At 39.2% G+C, this 17,166-nt stretch overlaps 2 long non-coding RNA genes across 2 annotated transcripts; one reads left to right on the forward strand and one right to left on the reverse strand.

Moving 5' to 3' along the window:
* The first annotated feature begins 1,360 nt into the window (after nt 1-1,360).
* On the forward strand, nt 1,361-6,746 carry LOC144586730 (uncharacterized). Its single transcript, XR_013541741.1, has 2 exons — nt 1,361-1,529; nt 6,245-6,746. It is a non-coding gene; the product is annotated as an uncharacterized LOC144586730 (long non-coding RNA).
* LOC144586729 (uncharacterized) lies at nt 5,780-16,330 on the reverse strand. The gene is made up of 2 exons (XR_013541740.1): nt 13,281-16,330; nt 5,780-6,319 (listed from the first exon to the last, which is right to left on the reverse strand). It is a non-coding gene; the product is annotated as an uncharacterized LOC144586729 (long non-coding RNA).
* Nucleotides 16,331-17,166: the final 836 nt, after the last annotated feature.

Below are 17,166 nucleotides of genomic sequence, written 5' to 3' on the forward strand. Positions count from 1 at the left end.
TACACACACAAGCAAATATTCATGCACACATACAAATTTAGTGATTGCCCAAGTGTTAAATGAGAATACTATGCATGCAGAATAGATCTTACTCTCAGCAAAATCCCGTCTCCATCCCACAGTTGCACAAGGTCTGTGAGAAAGAGAGTAAAGCTTGGTCAGTGAGGTCTATTTAGCATTCTGCTTCCATGAGCACCAGCCTTTGGTGCATAACGGGTATTATGATGCATCAGGAAAATGTGTTTACAGCCATACATACTAATGCATCTGCCTACCAAAAAAAGAAAGGAAGGAAGAGGTGCCCTGTATGACAATAAAGTAGACGTAGCCTGGTGACCATCCACTCCTTTGTGACATACTGCTGTACCAACAGTTTGTTAGGTCAAACTAAAGCACTGTTTTCATATAAGTTTGTAGGAATATAGCTCACCTTGCAAAAAGCAGATCTGAATCTATCAGGGCACAATATAAAAGCAACAGACCTTCCCTGATGCAGGTCATGAGTCAAACTGTCAATACTTCACCACAGGCATAAAATTAAAACTCTTGAAACATAAGACGTTTGAGCCAGTCCACTGAGACCAGCCTTGCTCAGAATCAATGAAAGCTACACAAACAGAGTTCAGAGCAGAGGTCCATATATTGCCACATGTCAAGCCGGCAAACAATCCAAACAAAACTTGAAGTACAATTAAAGCTCTGATGCTTAAATCTGCAAAAGCACAGATACCCAGAAGTAATACTGCAGCATTTTAAACTCAGGAAATGTATGGAGAAGGGAGGAAATACACAGTCTGATTCTATGTAGCTTTAGGGTTGTTGGGTTTCAGGGTGCGAGGTGAAGCCTTTGGAAATGTCTATGCTTTCAGACAGAGACAAATCTCAGGATGCATAGAAGCAGAGGACACTGTTTTATGTTATTGTGCCTAGTAGTTCTCATTACTGAGTCACTGGCTTAACACAAAGGTGTCTGTATGTGTCTTATGCACAAAATAATTGTTCAGGGTAGGGCAGGAAATCCACTGTCTGACATAATTTCATACATATTGAAAATTCTTCTCCCTGCTGAATCTCCTAATGTTCAGCCCTTTTCCTTTGGAATTTATCTTTGAAATCCTCTGTTGAAGGAAAGCCACCTTGGGGCCAGAGAGAAGCATATCTAGCAAAGCCAAACCAGTTTCCCCCAAGACGTTGGAGTCGTACTGTTTCAGATTTGTGCCCACATATTCTCTTATGTATAGACTGGACCATTCGTCCTGTGGAAAATGCTGGAAAATGATGGCATGTATCTGGTTTTTTTTGTTTTGTTTTTTTTGTTTTTTTTTTGCAGTGTAACTATATCATTTCAATTCTTTTACAGACATCAGAGGTGTGTCATCATGGTGAAGGAGGGATATCAGATGGTTCAAGTGCTGCTTCCTGCCCCACTGTGGTTGCTAAAGTGAGAATATGGCAGACGGGAGGAGAATGTGTTTTGTGCCACAGATCAGTCTTGTCACAACCTTTTTTTAAAAAAATGCAATGAAAATGTAAGATTTTAATTTCTTTTGGGAAATGGGGGGGGGGTTTATAGTCATAAACTGGATAACACTACAACAGTAATGAACTATTTTTTCAGATGGTTGTTGTGGGTTTTTCGGGCTGTCTGGCTGTCTTCTTAAGGTTTTTCTTCCTAACATTTTGCAAGTCTCTGTGGCTGTCATCTTCAGAGGACAGGAGTCAGAACTCTTGTGTTCTGTGCCTTCGAAAATACGTATCTTTTCAGACTTTCAAATATATGTGTAACTGGTTGTTGTGGGTTTTTCGGGCTCTCTGGCCGTGTTCTTGAGGTTTTTCTTCCTAACATTTCACCAGTCTCTGTGGCTGGTATCTACAGAGTACAGCACTCAGTGCCAAAAAACCCACAACAACCATTAGATCCCGGCCGTGAAAGCCTTCGCGAATACATATGTGTAACTATTTTTAAAGAACTAAATTCCAAAACTCTACACAGTCCTGGCCAACCCTCATTCTGCATGGCCAGCAGCTATTCATAAAATAATTTGCATGACTTGTAGATTATGATTTAAAAGATGTTGTTTGATTGACAGTTCCATGATTTCATAACGCTGACATTCTGTATGAGACTAATGGCCTGGATTTCACACTCACAGATTCCATTCCAACCTCATTCCTAAGGATATGGCTCAACAGGAAATTCAGGAAAAGTAACTGAATTGTACTTTCTTTTATTACCTCATTTTGCAGTAAAAAAAAAAAAGGATCACCAGTCAACTTTTTTTGCATCACAATCTCCAGCTTTTTTTGTAGCATCATTAGTACAGTACCAGAATTCTGAATAGCCATGCTTGATAATTATGTGACCCATTAGGTACAATTACTGCATTAATTATTTTCAGTTTGAAAAGTCACTGAGGAAATAAAACAGCCAAGTCAGGTGGCTGTACTTATGGGAGCCGGAGCCGATTGTAAGAAAAGATGGGTTGGATTAGGGAAGGGAGATAAGATCTGTAAAAAGCTAAACGTTATTAGCATCTGATGCTGTTGCATTAATCCCCATGAGATGTCTCCCTTTGAGTGGTGTAGGCAGCAGTTTGGACAAGAAGTCAGTGAACTTTCAGAAAAAGCATACTATGATTTCGCAGGGAGAAAAGTACTACATAAATGTTTGATTAGTGTTATTAACCAGGGTTAAGTACAAGAGTAGGTATTAGGAATAATTGTACCACTGCCGATTTAAGAGACCTTTATGACATTTGCTCTATATTTTCAAGCTGTTTCCAGTTTCAGAGAACACAATTGATATAGTGACTTTACAGTTATAAGAAATAGAGCAGAACTGAGCTATGTTTCCTGTGTCAGGCGCCAGAGAACTGAACACTAGAACGCAACTCCTTCATTGAACAAATCTGGAAACAGTTCTGAAATGAGGTATGCCTCATATCCAAGGGCATAATTCACCACTGTAAGGCAAATAACTTCTCACAATAGGATGTGCCAGAGCAACAATCTATGTTTTGGCAGTATGGGTGCAACACAGTGAAAAAAACTGGGCTTAGAACAATGGATGATTTAAAAAGCCCAATCCATACAGGTCTGTGTAAGGGCAAATCTAGTTCTCAAAGGGTAGTGCCCTTCAGTTGTGCTTTAATTGTAGCTGTTGTTGTTGTTAATTTAATTTATTTTTATACCACCCATCTGGCCAAAGGCCACTCTAGGTGGTTTACAACATGTATAACCAACAGGCTTAAAGTACCATTCAACAAAAGAAAAAACAGAAATAAAACGCAAATAAACAATTCCATAAAAATATATTTACACAAAACATTCATAACATTTAACAATTAATGAAAATCTGAGTATCCAATATGTGTCTGATATGCACCTGACCTCTGTCATCTGCAGTGCACTGTATGTACACTGGTTGTGCATGTGTTCACCTTGACAACAGGAACCATTCATACAGGTCACCTGCTATTCTCCATATCACTGAAGCCAAACTGGGTGTGACAGGCATGTCTCACTTTCTGATGCCCTTGGTTGTCTATCTGTGAGGGAAAAGTAACTCACCCATCCCCATTGAGGTGGCTAAATTGATCTCTGTATTTGTCAGTCATTTGACGAGGTCAATATACAGAAAAATGCATTGGAATCACACTATATAGCTATGCCAGCCTCTATGATCCATCTACCTACCTACACATCCGCCTGCCTACCTACCTACCTACCTACCTACCCATCCATCCAATATTTACGCCAATGCAGGACTCTGGGCAGTTCACAGCATGGGTAAGAAAGAGATGTAGCTGAAAATTCTTAAAAGTTATTAAAAGAAAACAGAATTTGATAAGTCATCATCACATTAAGAACTCAGTGAAAATGATTTAAAAACACAAAAGGAGGGAAAGGTAAAAGTATCACACTGACCATTAGGGAAAAAATATATATCAGCAGCTAATCAGTGGCCAACATTATGTTGCCCCAGTACAGTATTCCATGCATAGTGAGAAATTCCTTCTATATAGTCTAGAGGGTAAAACAATGGGGGGGGGGGAATTCTCAGAAATCAGTGACTGAGGGGCATTGTCTTCTGCTTCACAGGCCACAGACATGGAGAGAAGCACAATATTGTTTTACACACAGTCAACTTGTCATTGACTAATAATGACCCTGTGTGAGTGAATGGCTTCCAAAGTGTCTTGTCCTCAGCAGCCTTGCAGTAAACTCAAGGCTGTGGTTTCCTTTATGGAATCAATCCATGTGATATTTGGTTTTCCTCCTTTCTTGCTATTTTCAATTTTTCCTAGCATCATTGTCTTTTACAGCAATTCTTGCCTTCTCACAATGTGCCTAACATAATGACAAGTTTGGTTTCATCATTTTATTTTATTTTTTTTCCTTCCAGAGAAATTTCAGGCTTGATTGGGTCAAGAGACCACTTGTTTGTAGTTCTGGTGGTCCTGGCTACCCACAAAGCTTTCCCAAATTTGTTGATTTTCAAACAAATCAGATTTTTTTATAGGAAACCATTTTGTTTCTCCATATTTTGTCCTAACAGTATCTTTTCATTCACAATACATCAGGACAATCAAGGACTGAGGCACACCACTTCCTTCAGAACAATCCATAGGTTCTCATAATCCATACAGTTAAAAGCCTTGCTGTAGTCTATAAAGCATAGAGTGATCTTCTTACAACACCTTGAGTATTAATTTGTTGCATGAAAAATTAGTGCAATAGTCATATAGTTACTTCACTCTTTGGCATCTCCTTCCTTGGCGACTGGAATATATACTGAAAGTTTCCAGTCAGTGGGCCATTGTTTTATTTTCCATATTTGTTGACATATTCTTGTTAGGATTTTGACAGATGCCGTCTCTGTGGCTTGAAATAGTTCTATCAGTATTCCTTCTACTCCTGGGAATTTATTTCTTCCAAGTACTTCCAGAGCAGCTTTCACTTAAATTTGATGGACTCATTACAATTTTAAGTGTTTCTTCCATCATTTATTTAGGCTTTTCTTTTTCTTTATTACAGAAATAGTCTTTTTGTATGCTTGCCTAATAACATCTCTGGTTTCAATGCACAGTTCTTCAGATTCACAGTCAATCGAGTTTAGTAATGCAAATCTGTTGTTTATGTAGATTTCATTAATAATGTCCAAATGCAAATTCTTAAAGAGCATTAACTGTATTTAAGTTCTCTTTGAAGTCAAAAGATACATTATTTAATTTGCAAATAGAACAAGGAAGCCTTAGTTTTAACAGTTAATTATATTCAAAGCTATTTCATAGTCCTTATGGGGAAAAGCCATGCAAATTGTTCCACCTTCATATTCCATTTGATGTCAGAGGCTAGTTTTGCTCTAAATGCCAACTTATAAAAATGTTTGCAAACTATATTATTAATGAGAGAATGGAAAGCAATAGATTTCAGTTGTGTGGCTGCCCCTTGGAGATGAAGGATGTGATATGAAATAACTCACTGTGATTTCAATGGTCATACAGATATGGGATTTGAAGATGTTTTTCTTAATATCCATGATACTTTCTACAATATAGTACTTGTTGTAACGTTGTGCTAAAGAAGCCAATGTGAAAGTAATCAAAGAATTATTGGTTATGTACAGATGTGGTTTCTGGATATTCGTGTTGCTATGGGCATATGTTTTAGGACCTTCCTCAACCTCAATTTTCAAACATGTTAGATCACCAGTCTTGTCTGAAAGATCTCCCATCTCCCTGCCCCATCTGAAAGGTCTGTTATTAGATATGTAGTCTTTTCTTTTCTTTCTTTCTTTTTTTTTTTGAAATTCCAAATTTGAGAAGGGGATTTTTAACAAGAATTTTTAAAGAAGCCATAACCTACCAGCCATTAGAGTTAAATACAAAAATATATAAATCCCACTGTTCATGTCATAACTAGCTATTAATTAATAAATTAATGACATTAATTCAACAAGTTAAGCATTTTTCATGATAAATGTTAATACTTAAGAATTAATGCTCTGATTTCTAGCATTTCACATTTATGCATTAATACATTCAAACTTAATGTTCCAAGCTCTGCTACTTTAATAAAGCTTTCAGGGAAGTTCATAAAAGCCAGACTAAAATATATAATAACAGTCCTATTGAATCAGTGAGCGTTTCTCAAATGCAACCTGAGTAAACGAACTGCACATTCTGAATACAAGTGTGAAAGGAAATGGGATCCTTACTTTTTTGTTGGGCTCTCATTTCAGCTTAATGAAGAGTGTCAATCAAAGTAGAAATGAACCATGAGATTCAGGCAGAAGGATCCTTAGATCTGGTAGAAGCTGCATGGAGAAAATCAGGGTAAGTAGAATGTCCAAATTTATCAAGCTGTGTAAAGTCAGTGTGCCTGGCCTGCAGAGCATAAGCAGTCTGTTTTTACCACTACGGCTCAAAGAGACAGGTGAAGATGAATAATACATTGGTAAGTCTGGATCACTAATCACATGTTAAACAGCAGGCATCTCACTGAGACCAGAGTTACAGCATGCTGTATATATCCTTCAGTACATCACACTCAGATACATAGCAAAACAGTCAAATGTCTAGGTTTTGCAGCTGCACAAACCAAACTACCAGTTATCAAACAGATTTGAAGGGAAACTGCCTTCAGCAATGTCTGTCTCCTACTGAAACAGCTGGGAGAAAAAGAAAGAAAACTGAGAATACTTATCTGGAGTTTTTGAGTCAACTACAAAGGATGGGGAAAAATGGAAAGGAAAAAATTTAATGTGACTTCTGGATGAACCATGTCATTTACTTCCCTCCCAACAAACTTGGGAGTATGTAGGGACCACCAGATCCTCTTTGGCTAAATGCTGCTGTCCAAGAGCTAGCCACTAGTCACATCTCTCCTATCTTGCTAGGAACATGGTGGCACTGTGGGTTAAAACGCAGAAGCCTCTGGGCTGCAAGGCTGGAAGATCAGCAGTTAGAATCCACGCGACAGAGTGAGCTCCCATCGCTTGTCCCAGCTCCTGCTGACCTAGCAGTTCAAAAGCATGTAAAAATGTGAGTAGATAAATAGGTACCACCTCAGTGGGAAGGTAATGGCACTCTGTGGCTAGTCGCACTGGCCACATGACCATGGACAAAGGCTGGCTCTACGGCTTGGAAACAGGGATGAGCACCGCTCCCTAGAGTCAGACACGACTGAACAATTTGTCAAGGAGAACCTGAACCTGAACCTTTATCTTAGTCAAACTTTGTATTAACAGAACAGTTGTATCCTTAGCCTGGAGCAGATTTAGATCTAGTGTAATGCAACTCCTCCCTCACTGCAGTCCTTCTCTGCCAATTTTTTGCTAGCTGACTTTAGCCAGCAAAGCAGTTGTGCCGAGAATTCGTTATATTGGCAGATCTTTGGGATCAGCCAGGTTTAGGAAGAGTCTGCTAACACTAAAGCAGCTATTTTCAGCCAGACCAAAGGTGCCCTGCCAATATAAGGGCAGTGGTGCTGACACAAGAAGCTTCATATCTACTACAGCTGGCACATCTTTTGAGTTAGGATCATACCGCATCAGCCAAGAAATGTATTATTTGGACAGAAACACCTTTACTTCGACTATGACTGTCTCCATCAAACTAGAACAAATGTGGCCTGAACAAGGTGAGCATCAACCCACAAGCAGTAAAGCCTTGCTCCATGCGAGCTCCTTTCATGAATATGGCAGTACCTACAAGGTACCAAAATACATCTTGGATTTATTTTTTCTATATTTCTACAATATGCACAGGAGTCACTGTTCTCCAGTTCTATAGATTACTTTACATTAAAATGTTTATACCACTCAGCTCCTTGCTATAAAGTTATCATCTGCTTCTGCATATACATTGTTTTGGAGGAATCAGGGAGCCATATGGCCTATTTCTGGTTTTTGTTGGTTTGGTTGATGGTTGTTTTTTGGAGGGGTTGTTGTTGTTGTTTTTGCTATTTTGAGTAAGATCTTGTTTATTTTAATCCACTCATTCCAAAAGAGAAAACATTTTATCAACATTTGTTTCTGCATTCCCAAGATTTCAGATTTTCCCCTGGGAAGAAAAAAAAAATGAAAATCTGTCTGCAGGGAAAGGGGAAAAATTGTTGAAGGGGGTTTCCTAAGTTTTTCCATTCCTCCCCTGGATTTTTGTGTACTAGATCTCCTATTTTACCTGCAAAAGGATAACATGGTTTGCTTTATAAGAAATCCCAAACACACAAAATAGGAAACAAACTCCATTGCTCCCACTCCTGAGTAATCACACTGAGGACTGTCCTATCAATGATACTTTTTCCACAGCAAGCGCCATATGGGAAAGGATGCTGGTCTATATAGCACTACAATGGTCCTACGAACTGGTGAAGAAGTGGGTTTAGAGCTCTGCTAACGTCTGGTTGCCTGCATTTAAATGCTTTTGGAAGAGCATCACAGCATAAGTAACTGTTTGCTAATGAGGAGCTACTTTTAAAACTGCATGACTTCACCATCCTTGCCTTTCTGCGCCGACTACTCTTAATGGTACTTGACAAGTCTACCCCAAGACTTAAATTGACATGGGATTCACAGAAGCATTTCTCGCAGCAAAGAAAACAAGAGGGGTGGGGGGGGCGCCCATTTAGATTTCTTCTCTAGAAAGACACGAGACTTTTTAAAGGATTTAGATTTTTAGAGGAGAGGAAGCAGCATTAATCAGTTCTCCATGGATAGAACCAAGGAGTAAAGGACATACACATACAATTACTGCCACTTTGTGCGCATTTCCATATTTACCTCCGACGCCTACCTAGCCCCATTTAAACAGCATGCTTGGAAAGAAAGGAGTAACCTGCTGTTCTCAGCGCTTATGATTTTATCCTTCACTGCTTTAGAAAGCTCTCTAGACCGTAAGTACTTGTCTTCCAGTGAAAATTCCAGACCTCAACCCCTAAGAAATCAAGGCATTTGCAATGGCTCTGCACACAGCTTACCTGTACAGCAGATGGCCAGGGGAGAGGCAGGCACCAAAACTGCAGAACTGTCAGCGCTTCCCTAGTAAGTTGGTGCCCGATTAAAATGGGTAGGGAGAATGTTCTCAAAGGCAGAGACTGCAACTGCATGGCTTCTTCCCAGTAGCCATGGTGCACACGTTAACACAAAGCAGATTGTAGATAACTAGTCAGAGACACAGAGGTGAGGGCGAGGTAGACTTATAAAATAATTATTATTTTAGATATTGATTATTTCCTCTTTTTGGCCTGATCAGGACAGAGATGGAATAATTTTCACATATTTGTTTTCAACACAAATGGAGGAGAGCAGAAATGAGATTGGAAGACATTGCTTAGTGTGCCAGCTTTGGCAGACTATGAAACAGACCAGGGTGGGTTCTTCAACATAAGCGGTGCAGAAGAAACTTTATTTTTCATTTGTTAGGTACTTAGCTACCTTTATTTCTCTTTATTTCTCCTTTTTTCTTAATAAATTCCTCCCTAATTGGTTGGATGAGTTGGCTGCCTACCTTAAGCCCTCATAGGAGGAATGTTACACTTACCAAGTTGTGTTTAAATACATAAACAACTTTGTGGTGTAAAGCTGGGGTTTAAGAGATCCTGCTTCTGATCCATACTGTGTCATGAAACTCAGGTGGTGGTCTTCAAACTGTCACTCTCTCTCAGTTTGAGTTATTCACAGGGTTGTTGTGAATACAAACTGGAGGGAAGAGACCTATATATATGCCACCTTCTTTGGAAGAAAGCTTTGAAGCAGCAGCAGCAACAACAACATTGTTAAATAATAGCCATAATAGCGCGAACTTTGGAAAGGGAATGAAATATTAATTCTGGATTGCTGGATACATTCACTGCTTGAGATGGGAGAAAAGGGAAGTAGCAAGTGAATTAAGTGTGCAACATTAGTATAATTGATTCTGCTGCTGTGTAAAAATATATATAAAAGGTAGCTTATTCCTGTTTCTGCTGCTTATTCTGCACTGACAGGAGAGCTAGCACATTGCTGGAAGAAATGTTCATATATAGAGATGGGCACAAACCTCAGTTCGGAGGTTCATGCTGGTTCATATGTGCAGCACCTTCTCCTGCCTCCCCAGCCAATGACCCACTTGCCAGTCAGAGCATGCAGCTCTCCTCCTCCTCTTCAGCTGTTCAGCTAGTACCTGGCAGGAGCACGGTTTGGCTGCCCTGACTCCCCGGCCAAGTGAGAGAAGAGGAGGAGGAGAGCAGTGTGCACTGATTGGTGAGTGGGGGTCCAGCTGGGGAGGTGGGAGAATAGAACGTCCTGGCACAAACCTCTGAACTGAGGTCCGTGCCCATCTCTATTCATACAGATGGTTACTGGCATTGGAAAAAAAAATGATGTGGAAGGATAATAAGAAAAGAGATAAACATGACTGACAGGTACAGACTGCTTCTGTGGCTACTGTCCTCCACACTAACTAAATGCCTTACATTCATTCAAAAGCAAATTCAACCAGAAACCATCCTAAGGAATAACACATGTCACTATTATTCATCTCTCTTATTTCATAATTGAAGCTTTTTTATTTTCATGTCAGTGAGCCACTGTGGCCCTCAAAGAATATAAAATCATCACACCCATAGCCTATCTCCCCTCTGCCTCTTGAAAAAAAATTGGTCTACATTTCTTTTCAGCCTCCAGGTACTTATAAAAATATCAGCCTGAATGATTCCTCACTAGACATATTAAACACCAAGCTGTGCAAAAACCTTACTCATGCTGATGATCACATGAGAACACCCACTTGGATAACACATCTCCAAGTTGGTTCCTCAGCAATTTAAGAACTTCAAAAACTATTTCAAATATGCTAAATTCTGGATTTAGATTTTAAGAATCAGTCAATCAATCAATTAGTTTATTTCTACATTGCCTATATTCACTCCTGTTTCAGTGGACTGAATGGGACATATTTCATGAATGCCCAATAGCTGCATGTTGCTTATGGTGGTACAGCAATGTTTGGTGGCTTCCATTAAATTAGGAACAACAGTATTAACTGTACCCATGTCCCAACTACAGTACATACATACATACATACATACATACATACATACATACATACATACATACATACATACATACATACATACATACATACATACATACATACATACATACATACATACATACATACATACATACAGGCTGCCAGTCTATTTCCAGGCTCAGTTCAGAATGCTGGTTATGACCTATAAAGCCTTATAGAACTTGGGCCCAGGACATCTGAACAACCTTATCTATCTGTATGAGCCTTCTTGTCCCTTGTCCCAATCCCTCTGCCCTCTCAGGCATGTTTGGTGAGAATGAGAGAGGGGGCCTCTGCCTCCCCTCAGGAGTCTAGGCTGGGGTTTTTCCTGCTTGACCTTGCCATGCCAGGTAAAGAGATTTCTTTTAAAATAAGCTTTTAATAATTACATTAGGCATCAAAGATAGATTCTTGCTAAAATGGTGGTTATGATTTTTTAAAACTGTGCTTTTAAAGATTCTTTTAGTGTGTGCATGATCAATTTTTCATATCCATATCATCTTATGTTTAATTATATATTTATTTTCATTTTAGCTTTATTTGTATTTTAATTGTTGTGTGTTGCTTTGAGAACCTTTGTAGGAGAAAGGTAGCATAAAAGTTAGCTAACTAACCAACCAACTAACTAAGTTTAATAGAAACATGTTCCAGCAAGACCAAGCAAGAAGAAAGGAATCTGCATACATGTTCTACACTTGCTTTCCTCAACCTGCTGCATAGGTGGATTGGGTTAAAAGGAGGAAGAAACAGAGAGATTTTCCCAGAAATGCCATTTATCGCTGTTACAGTTTTGTTATGCATCATTTAATTTATAATACACAAACCGCGAGAGCAAGCTGTTTGACTATGCACAATCCAGTTTAAAAACCTAGAAGATCAGCACAAGTGACACACAGGAATTGTTAGAAGTCACATCCAAAGATTTCTCTTGTCAGTGCCTTGACAAACACATCTATGCAACACAAAATGTGCAGCTTGGGTATGTTTCTGCAGATTGTACAAAGCAAAACTGACTGACAGATTAACTAATGAAGAGGTCACAGAGTGGGCACAGCTATTGACAGCAGTACATGAAGCACAGAAGACAAAACAGACATATTTAGGACACCTTTCGTGAATCCCCAATAGTTGTCTGCTTAAAGTGAGTGAGTGAGTGAGTGAGTGGGTAAGTGTGTGTGTGTGTGTGTGTGTGTGTGTGTGTGTGTGTGTGTATGTGTGTGTGTATGTGTGTGTCTGTGTCTGTGTCTCTCTCTGTGTGTGAGGGATCTGCTGCTATAAAAGCAAAGTAACCTAAGATGTGTGTCTGTAGCAATGCAAAATAGAAAGAAATTAATAATGCATTTGAATGCAAAAGACTGTGGGAAATGAACTGTGGCTAATATGCACCAGGCATTTCTTCCCAACATGGAATAAGACACACACTGGTGCCACCACAATCCCATCAGATTCTGCAAGTTTGGTACTGATGTGCCAGATCAGAGAAATAGAGGTGCTGCTTAGTCCCAAACCTCTGAGCCCATAGAGCAGAAATCACTCCCAGAAATAGTGGGAGTATCCTATTCAAGAAAGACAAAGCAATTCAGCAGCCACAGTGCACAGATATGCTGAGTGCCAGATGCAGCTGTGTCTGTTGCCACCCCATTCCCCAGAGCATCCTTTTGGATAGAAAAACACTCTAGGAAACGAGGTTGGTAGTGGTGGTAAAGGCAGCTGCAGCCACTGCTTACAGGTGCTTCAATGAATTCTGCTGCATTCTTCTGAACTTTCTAAAAAGAAATTTGGCTGAGTTTATACCAGCACTTACATGGCCAATATCTCTAGCATTCCATAATAGATCCTTACAAAGTAGGAAAAGGAATGTCTTTCTTTCACTAATAGGAAGAAAATGGACAAGAACACAGTTACAGCAGCTGTGATGCTTGGTGCTTTACCCTGCCACCCCGGTTTACTAAGCAGCATTTGCTAGGCAAATCCTTTCCTCTTATTATTATTTTTAAACACAGTTGTTGTGTCACAAACACACTACTTAGTGAAACATGTTCTCTCTCTCTCTCTCTCCCTCTCTCTCTCATGCTAGAGCACAGGATCATCAAAGGAAGCTGAAGGGTGCGAGTCAAAACAAATGAAATGCTTCAGGCAGTGTGTAGTTAATCAAAGCTACCACAGGATGTGGTGATGGAGTATCTTAGAGCACAGAAAGAATGTCTCAAAAAGATACACTACCCTCTTCTGGAAAGGAGTAGTTTTCTTGTCTATTCTTCTTAGAACAGTGGTTCCCAGAATTCCTGAGCAGCACAGCTAGTGGTGAAGGCTTCTGGGAGTTTTAGTCCATCTGGGAACCCAAGGGTCAGAACGATTGCCCTATTGGAAACAGAACACGAAACCAGATAACCTTTAGTCTAAAACAACTCTTTTCATGTTCTTAATTCCAACCGTATTTCTCTGTACAACAAACACAAAGGTCAGAAAAGCAAAGGGCGGAAATGCTCTAATCTACATTCAGAGGGTTTTACCCCGCTGCAGTCTTCTGAGGCAATAAGAAATCTGCAAGTTATCACTTCTGAAGCAGAATTTCCCTCCACCTTGCAGACCTGCTGTATCCCCACCACCTATTTCAAAAGAATCTTCTAGAGTAAATTTGGGAGCACGGTGGGGGAAGAGAGAAAGGGGAGGCACAGTCACATGGCAACGGATGGGTCCCATAAGTTTTCTTCTGCTGTGCCAAAGAAAGGATGGATCCAAAATGAAGCAAACTGAAGAATTCATACAGTCAAGATTTTGAGAGGCCAAATATTCTTCTGGTTTCATTTAATATAAACAAAGAGAGAGAATAAAAATGCCTACTTAAGTTTTTCAGTTTAGCTTTAATGACTGTCACTGTACTAAATTAAAAACATAGAAATCAACATGCACATTTATGTAACTTAATGTTACATAAATTTGAAAACATGAGAATTCCAGCATTTTAAAATAATTCAAATTGTGACTATAGCAACTAGATCTAAACAGACTATTTCAGCCAATACTCATTTATGCTTCACCATTTACATGTTTTTTCTAATAGATTGGATTCCATTCTTTACATTTTACCTTGCCTGACTTCCCCACATAACATTGTGCCCAGGATTTAAAACGCAGGTGCACACAAACAGTTTTGGAGCACTATATTTAATTATAGGATGGGTAGGGAGTAGTAGCATCTGGCTACTGATTGTGATGCACAGATTTCCAATTTGCTAACTGAAGCTAAGTTGCAGTGGACCAGCATCATGCTCTAAGCCTAGAAAACTAAGAATACGATACATCTTGTGTGAGATGGCGCCAGTGTTTCTCAGGATTAAGATACAGAACCCCCCAGAATTCAGTGGAAAGACTCACCTGAATTTTAGCAGCTAGAGAAGCCTCTTACTATATTTCAGAAAGGAACTATAGCAGAGTGCTAAAAGAGCCTGATTGATGATGCCAAAAGCAACTCTACTAAGCAACGTCTGCAGGCTACTGAGACAAATAGCTTGCACAATCGAAGAAATCAGGCTCAAAACCCATTTGTAAGTGGTCATTTGTGCAACTTGTACAGCCTTGCTCCTTTCAGGCTAGAATTTATGTTTTCTCTCCTGCGATTAAGTCTGTACTGTCTCTATAAAGTAATGGGATATACACACTGTATATATACACTCTCACTGAAACCCAAGTTATTGTAGGATAGCTGATGTCTACCTCCTAGGAATCACTGTGCAATCTTTTGAAAGAGTAAGAGGATTTATCTTCATCCCCTGAGAGTGAGTCATGGGGGAATAATTGGATTTATGCTGCAACCCTTAAGGAATATCCCTGCAGTCTCTTCAGAGAATATAATACAATTTAAGCAATGTTTCTAATTTCAGAGAAGGGGGTCACAGTTTTAGACCAGCCTAACAGATCCCCTGTCTGTAGGTCAGTGGTGCAGTACACATTTAGGTGCAATATACATACTGTATGTCATTAAAGACGGGATCTGATATTTGCCACCCAATCTTGTTAATATTCAGGTACTGTATAGCCTGAAGTGGGTTGAATATTGATCTAAATTTTCTCATGGATAGTCTTACATTTTTGCATGCCTTCAGTACAGTTTGAATCAAATCTTTAAAGAACAAACACATATTTATCTATAATGTTTACTAGGTGTCTAGGAATCCACAGAATGGATTTTTCCCCAAACAGATGGAAGCTTCCATCAGTTTGACTTGCAGTTCTTTTTCAGAAGAAATAATGAATGTCATTATTGTCTTTTTTTAATATTTAAAACAAGAAACAGAAGATGAGTAAAATCAGCCTGGGCCATTTCTTCCCTTTATCCAATCACAGAAGCCCAGCCTCTTTCACAGTAATCAAATAAAGGTCCCAGAATCCTTCACCACCAGCTGTGCAGGGCAGGATTTCTGGGAGTTTTAGTCCAAGAACATCTGGGGACCCAAAGTTGGAAACCACTGTTCTAGAAGAACAGACTAGAAAACTACTCCTTTCCAGAGGTGGATAGTGTCTGTTTCAGACACTATCTCAAACAGTGTCTCAAACAGTTCTTTCTGTGCTTCAAGATACTCCATAATTTATTCTTTTGCACATGTGTATTAAATGCACACACAATGGGAGAATATCAGAAGCCAGGAGTGAAGCAAGGAATGGATATGTAAGGGGTTCTAAACAGCTTCCAGGACACTATTTCCAATAATCACAAAACTACAGACACATCCAAGTGGAGTTGCTTTCTGCAGCATAAACTACAGACTCCTTTAGCTCTTTTTTTGTAACCTCTTTTTGAAATATCATTTGTCCTTCTTCTCACTAAAAGGAAGATAGTCATTTCCAGTTACTTCTGTTGGATTTGATGTGGTCCAATCTAGTACTGCATCCATCAATAGGCTTGATGTGCCAGAATCTTTGTTTCTTCAGCACTGTCTGTGAGTGCACTCATTATTTGTACGGTGTAGGTATTTACTGGCATATAGACGAAATATGTATATCCCCAGGTTTGCAAGGAACAGTCTCATGTATAGCTGTGATGGGGCAGAAATATAATTCCCAATGTGGGACAATGTGTAACTGGGCTAAAAAGAATACCGCTAGTCCAAGGCAATTAACATGTTGATCTTGCTACAAAAGATTGGCTAGGTTATCTCTCTATAATTTAATCAAAAGTCAGTAGTGTTCTCCCATTTTTAATTTTTTTAAATAAAATTTATGTTTATACAAAAAGCCAAAACTTCAAAAGCAAATAAAACATACAAACAAAAACCGAAATCCTGTTGCATCACACAGACAAATAACATCAATCATGCAAGAAGTCGTAGGTATTTTACTGGTTGTCTGCCTTTGGTTGCATAGTTGATTGTGCTATGGACAGCCAGCAAATCATGAAAATCACCTAGATCATTGCTCTTGCATGTGGAGGAGATTTTAGTCAGAAAGCAAAGTATATATGGAAATAAGAGAAGGAGTGTTCTTATCCTTCATAATCAAGTAACAGGATTCTCAGGTGATTAGTTGAAAGTCTCTCCTGTTCCACATGGGTGACAAACAACTACTAATTCAAAATAACCAAACCAAACCAAAATCTAACACAGTTAAGCCATTTTCCATAAAGTTGAATGTACTTGCAATTTTTATCTGAGTTTTTGAAATTCCAACCTGCAAACCAGGATGATCAACTTCGCCCTTTTAACTCTTGGACACTCAGCAGGTAATCTGCCAGCAAACCCCAAATCTCCTGACTTCATACAATGTTTTTGTGTTTTAATTCTCTTAGTCAGGCCCATCTGGGGAGTTCTTGCTCACAGTGGAAGCTGAATGACTTAAATCTTTCTTACTCTTGCTTTTTTTTTTCCTTTTGCTACTTGGATTTTGTTTTTAATAACCTGTAATATGAGAAGACTGGCCCTTGGGAATGAAGGGATTACTGTCAAATATCTTTTCCTATTTGCTGGCCTTTTAGAGGCTTTATTCATGTTAAAACCTGGAAAAGCTGGAGGATTAGCCGGGAACTGAAGGAGGGATGTGAATCACTGGTTTGGGATTTTCAAGAACTATTGCTTTGTTAGAAACCTTTTGTGAAGCAAGGTAGGCCCCAAGT

This window comes from Pogona vitticeps, chromosome 2 (assembly GCF_051106095.1).
Source record: "Pogona vitticeps strain Pit_001003342236 chromosome 2, PviZW2.1, whole genome shotgun sequence".
Taxonomy (NCBI): Eukaryota; Metazoa; Chordata; class Lepidosauria; order Squamata; family Agamidae; genus Pogona; species Pogona vitticeps.